Genomic DNA, 6,533 nt, shown 5'->3' on the forward strand with positions numbered 1-6,533 from the left:
GGAGGGAAAAATTTTATAAATACCAGGGTAGAGAGGTCACCCTCTCCCCCGAAGTATATACAGTGACTGAAAAACTAAAACAGGGAAGGACAGGAGAGAGGAAATAAGTGAAAAAATACTGAAACAAAGGTCCACAATTTAACCCAACTGGAAATCTAAAATACAGTAAAAGAATTTACACAACAGAAAAGATAAAGGGGCACTGTTTGGTTTCTGGGGCCTCTACAACATAGTTTCTGAATTAATTTTGTCATCTGCTATATTGCATTGATTCACAAACCTTCATGCAAATAATACTGGGTCTCGGGCTTCCCTGGTGGCGCAGTGGTTGAGAGTCTGCCTGCCGATGCAGGGGACACGGGTTCGTGCCCCGGTCCGGGAAGATCCCACATGCCGCGGAGCGGCTGGGCCCGTGAGCCGTGGCCGCTGAGCCTGCGCGTCCGGAGCCTGTGCTCCACAACGGGAGAGGCCACAACAGTGAGAGGCCCACGTATCGCAAAAAATAATAATAGTAATACTGGGTCTCACGATACAGTTATATTAGGATCCCACTAAACTTAAGCAAGGTAAGATAATTTCTAAGATGATCTAAGATTCCCAATAATCTTAGAGGAGTTACTGGATATAAAATAGGGGACAGTGCTCGCTTCGGCAGCACATATACTAAAATTGGAATGATACAGAGACTAACATGGCCCCTGTGCAGGGATGACACGCAAATTTGTGAAGCTTTCCATATTTAAAAAAGAAATTATCAAAGCTATAAGACCCACTGATAGACAGTAAACTTTACTATGTTAATAAAAACTACATGTGCTATATCGCACATTTTAAAAATATTTTGATAACTGTATTTCTACATAATTTGTTTCCTTTATAATTCTATGTATTTTTTGCAGTAAAAACATTATTCCAAAAATATAACTATAAAAAAAATAAAATAGGAGACAAATAAGCATGTCTCACCTTAACCATCAGCCAACTTGCCTAAAGACCCCATGGTCATAGGATTCATTTGTCCTAAAGTATCCTATAGTGAACAGGAAAGCTCTGAACTAATGATTCACAAATTAAAATTAAATAATTTTTAAAAATAAATTTATTTATTTATTTATTTTTGACTGCTTTGGGTCTTCGTTGCTGCACGTGGGCTTTCTCTAGTTGCAACAAGTGGGGACTACTCTTCATTGTGGTGTGTGGGCTTCTCATTGCAGTGGCTTCTCATTGTGGAGCACAGGCTCTAGGCACACGGGCTTTGGTAGTTGTGGCACACGGACTCAGTAGTTGTGGCATGCTGGCTCAGTACTTGTGGCTCGCGGGCTCTAGAACGCAGGCTCAGTACTTGTGTGCATGGGCTTAGTTGCTCCACGGCATGTGGGATCTTCTTGGACCAGGGCTTGAACCCGTGTCCCCTGCATTGGCAGGCAGATTCTTAACCACTGCGCCACCAGGGAAGTCCTTAAATAATGTTTTTGCCAATTCCAAATTGGCTTGACAAAATGGGACCCCACAGATTTATCCCCCAGGTAAATAATATGTGCCAAAGTAAATTAAACAGGGCTTTGAAGGATTGAAAACCATTACAAAAAATTATTTCGTGAAGAGGTGATTACTTGCAGTACTTCTCCTTTACATAGCTGAATTTGGCCTGTTCTAAAACATGAAAAGAAGGAATGGCACTTGGTACAACCACTGTGGAAAACATTATGGAGGTTCCTTAAAAAACTAAAAGTAGAACTAACATATGATCCAGCAACCCCATTCCTGGGCATATATCTGGAGAAAATCATAATTCAAAAAGATACGTGCATCCCAGTGTTCGTTGCAGCACTATTTACAGTAGCCAAGCCATGGAAGCAATCTAAATGTCTATCAACAGAGGAATGGATAAAGAAGATGTGGTACGTATATACAATGGAATATTGCTTAGCCATAAAAAAAGAATGAAATAATGCCATTTGCAGCAACATGGATGGACCTAGAGATTGTCAGACTAAGTGAAGTAAGTCAGACAGAGAAAGACAAATGTCATAATTTAAAAAAAGATACAAATGGAATCTAATTTTTTAAAAAATGATACAAATGAACTTATTTACCAAACAGAAACAGACTTACAGATATTGAAAGCAAATTTATGTTTACCAAAGGGGAAACGTTGGGGGGAGGGATAAATCCGGAGCTTGGGATTTACATACACTTCTATATGTAAGACAGATAACCAACAAGGACCTACTGTATAGCACAGGGAACTCTACTCAATATTGTGTGATAACCTATATGAGAAAAGAATCTGAAAAAGAATGAATATATCATATGTATAATTGAATCACCTTGCTATACACCTGAAACTAACACAACGTTGTAAATCAACTATACTCCAGTAAAATTAAAAAAAAAAAAAGGAATGAATGATACCTCACAGTGGATTACCTTGAGTTTGTGGTCTCACCACACAAACCCCTGTACCCAGTCCCCAACATTGTGGAAATTACTGACTCTGTCCAATCAGCAGCTGGTAAATATCGTGCTCCCACAGATTTGGTTAAGTCTGTTGTGTTCAGTCCCTGTTTCAGCAGTCTCTCAGCTTCAGTTGGCCTTCACCTCTTAAGGGATGTGATGCACTTTTAACTGGTTAACCTTAGGGAACTTGAACACCATTGTCACTGCACACAGTCTCTGCAGGCAGGATGTGAGCTGTATCGACCTTGCTCTGGGAGCACAGGTATGACATTACATTAATGACATTCTCCTCTGAGGAAGTTCATTTGGGGACATACAGATACTGAAAAAAGGAGCTCCTGGCAAGTGGATGGGTCATTAGCCCATCCATAAATAAGGCCCTGACACTGGTTAAATTCTTAAGAATTACATGGTAAACAAGGGGCTGTTCCCTCCTTGACACCATGAAGAAATAGCTGTTGTCCCTCTTAGCACTCACAGCATCTCCTAGGTTGTTTTGGTGTTTGGAAGGCAACATATTCTTTCCTTACAAACTTTACTTCTATGCAAGAAACTCCCCTCCTTGGCCCACACTTTGTGACATTAGAGCTGTAATTACCACCAGGTACTGAGCTCTCCTGAAAACAGAGGATCTCCTCCACCCTGAAAACAGCCCCCCATAAGCTCAGCACAGGCTACTGAGACCTCCTTGAGACATGATGGAGCCCTCTGGCACAGCCTGCCTGCAGGAGGGGGCACCCACCCCCTCAGTCCCTTTCTAGATGCCACAGTTCTGGAAGAGGTCTCTTCACCATTCACTATGTTACCTATAGGTTTGTCATGTATGGTTTTTATTATGTTGAGGTATATTCGTTCTATACCTAAGTTGCTTAGAGTTTTTATCATGAAAGGATGTTAAATTTTGTCAAATGCTTTTTCTGCGTCTGTTGAGGTGATCATATAATTTTTTCCCTTTATTTAGTTAATTTAGTGTAACACATTTATTGATTTGCGTATGTGGAACCATCCTTGCATCCCAGGGATAAATCCAACTTGATCATGTTGTATAAGCCTTCTAATGTGCTGTGAATTTGGTTTCTTTTATTTTGTAGAGGATTTTTACATCTATGTTCATCAGGGGTATTGGCTTGTTATTTTCTATTCTTGTAGTGTCCTTGTCTGGCTTTGGTATCGGTGATGCTGGCCTCATAAAATGAGTTTGGAAGTGTTCCCTTCTCTCCAAGTTGTTGCAAGAGTTTGAGAAGAATTGATATTAATTCTTCTTTAAATCTTTGGTATAATTCAGCAGTGAAGCCATCTGGTCCTGGACTTTTCTTTGTTGGGAGGCTTTTGATTACTGATTCAACCACCTTACTCCTTATTTAGCGGTTCAGATTTTCTGTTTTCGTCATCCAGTCACAGTAGGTTGTATGTTTATAAGAATTTATCTAATATCTCTAAATCAGGGATCCCCACCCCCCAGGCCACGAACTGATATGGGTCCGTGGCCTGTTAGGAACCGGGCCGCACAGCAGGAGGTGAGCGGCAGGCAAGAGAGCGAAGCTCCATCTGTATTTACAGCTGCTCCGCATTGCTCACATTACTGCCTGAGCTCCGCCTCCTGTCAGCATTATGGTGAGTTGTATAATTAGTTCATTATGTATTACAATGTAATAATAATAGAAATAAAGTGCACAATAAATGTAATGCGCTTGAATCATCCTGAAACCATCCCCCCCCCCGCCCCCAGTCCGTGGAGAAATTGTCTTCCATGAAACCGGTCCCTGGTGCCAAAAAGGGTGGGAACCGCTGCTCTAGGTTATCCAATTTATTAGCATATAACTGTTCATAGTAATTTTTTATGATCCCTTATATTCCTGTTGTACCCCATATAATTTATCCCGTTTCATTTCTGATTTTATTAATTTGAATCTTTTCTTGTTTTTCTTAGTCTAGCTAATGGTTTGTCTTTTCAAACAACCAATTCTTAGTTACTTTGACTAGTTTTATACTTTCATGTGTTTTCACGTTACTAATTAGCATCCTTTCATTTCAGTTTGAGGAAATCCCTATAGCATTTCTTGTAAAGCAGGTGTAGTGGTGGTGAACTCCCTCAGCTTTTGTTTGTTTGCGAAGTCTTTGTTTCCTCCATTTCTGAAGGACGGCTTTGGTGAGTAAAGCTTTCTTGGTTGGCAGTTTCTTTCTTTCAGCTCTTTGCATATGTCATGCCACTCTCTTATGGCCTCACGGTTTCTGCTGAGAAATTTGTTGATAGTCTATTGGGGTTCCCTTTATGTGATGTATCACTTTCCTCCTGTTACTTTCAAAATTCTCTTTCTTTGATTTTTAATAATTCGATTATAATGCATCTTTATGAAGTCTTCTTTGGGTTTAACCTGTTTAGGGATATTTGAGCTTTAGGTACCTGGATGTCCATATCTTTCCCATTATTTGGGAAGTTTCCAGTCATCATTTCTTTAAATAGGCTTTCTACCCTTCTCCTTATAGACATTCCATAATGTGTATATTATTTCTTTTGCTGGTGTCCCCTAATTCCCATAAGCTTTCTTCATTCCTTTTCATCCTTTTTTTCTTCCTCTTTTCTCCTCTAACTGAATAATTTCAAATGAACAGTCTTCAAGTTCACAGATTCTTTTATCTGATTGATCAAGTCAGTTCTCGAAGCTGTATTTCATTTTTCAATTCATTTATTGTATTCTTCAGCACCAGAATTTCTGTTTGGTTCTTTGTGATTTCTATCTATCGGTCAAACATCTCCTTTTGTTCATGTATTGTTTATTTTGTTGAGTTGACTGTATGTATTCTTATGAAGCTCCCTGAGCTTCCTTTGAACAATTATCTTAAATTCTTCATTAGGCAATTTCTAGACCTCCATTTCTGTGGAATAGGTTACCAGAAAATTATTGAGTTTCCTTGTTGTCATTTTTCTGTGTGTGTGTGTGTGTGTGTGTTCATTCCTTGAGGTTTTGCATTGCTGTGTTCGCATGTGAAGGAGCAGTCAATTCCTCCACTGACTGGTTTTGGGAAAGAAACACTTTTCACCAGTCAGCCCAGCTGGGAATTCTGTGATTCTGTCAGACCTTATCTATGAACGCACCCACCTCACACCTCTTGTTCCCTCTTTAGCAGGAATTCTTAAGATTGTATGCCTTCGTTTGTTTTTTTGTTTTTCTTGTCTGCACCCCTCGGCATACAGGATCTTAGTTCCCCAGCCAGGGATTGAACCTGTGCCCCCTGCAGTGGAAGCGTGGAGTCCTAACCACTGGACCACCAGGGAATTCCCTGTATGCCTTCTTTTGATCCCTCACAACCAGGCGGGGTAGTGAGAGCCTCCCATTTGTTTTCCTGAGATGTAGTCCCCTGAAATGCTTGTCTTCTTCCAGTCCCACTGAGTTGAGCCAGCTGAATGCATGTGCTTACGAGACAGGGGAGGGGCTTTCCCTCGCTGTCTGGAGTACATACATGGAGCTGGCTATGGATGGGGTGGGAGGGTGGGGGAGTCAGGTGCGCAGAGCATTGGGTGTGCCCATGCACCGGACAGGAGTGCCTGCAGACATCACATCCCAAGTGGCTGAAATGCAAGCCTCCTGATGGAGTCTGTGAGGGACTAGTAGGATCTGCAGCCATTTGTTGTGTTCTGAGCCTTGATTTCTGTGGGTCCTTGCAACTCTTCCCTGCTCCCAGCCCTCCAGCTGTCCTGACTCCCTTAGTATTCTCCCTTAGTATTCTTGGTGAGATGAGAAATCACTGAGCCTCTTGGGCAGCATCTCACACCACTCGGGAAGCCAAGTGCTCAGTCACTACACTCTCACTTTCCCATGGGAGGAATCCTGGGCCAAAGAGAACTCTTAGCATCAAGCTATGCCACCTTTGGGGAGGAGTGAGACTGTTCTTTGTACTTTTCTTGTGGTGTCTGTTCTCAGATTTTTTTGCTCCACTGGTGTGCTGGAAATTCTCCACTGGGCTCCCTGACTTCCACAAAGGTACTCTCATCCTTGACTGGTTGTCAAAATCAGTGCACTGTGGGGAGATGACAGTAGAAAATTCCTCTTCCACCATCCTGTTGATGTCAC

General features: G+C 41.5%; 1 protein-coding gene and 1 non-coding gene across 3 annotated transcripts in view; both read left to right on the forward strand.

Annotated features, from left to right (window-relative positions):
- The window catches only part of LOC115865309 (zinc finger protein 791-like), a 46,443-nt gene that overhangs the window by 6,707 nt on the left and 33,203 nt on the right, over nt 1–6,533 (forward strand). The window lies entirely within an intron of this gene.
- On the forward strand, nt 640–743 carry LOC115865576 (U6 spliceosomal RNA). Its single transcript, XR_004044359.1, has one exon. It is a non-coding gene; the product is annotated as a U6 spliceosomal RNA (small nuclear RNA).

The sequence above is a fragment of the Globicephala melas genome, chromosome 3 (genome assembly GCF_963455315.2).
Source record: "Globicephala melas chromosome 3, mGloMel1.2, whole genome shotgun sequence".
Classification (NCBI taxonomy): Eukaryota; Metazoa; Chordata; class Mammalia; order Artiodactyla; family Delphinidae; genus Globicephala; species Globicephala melas.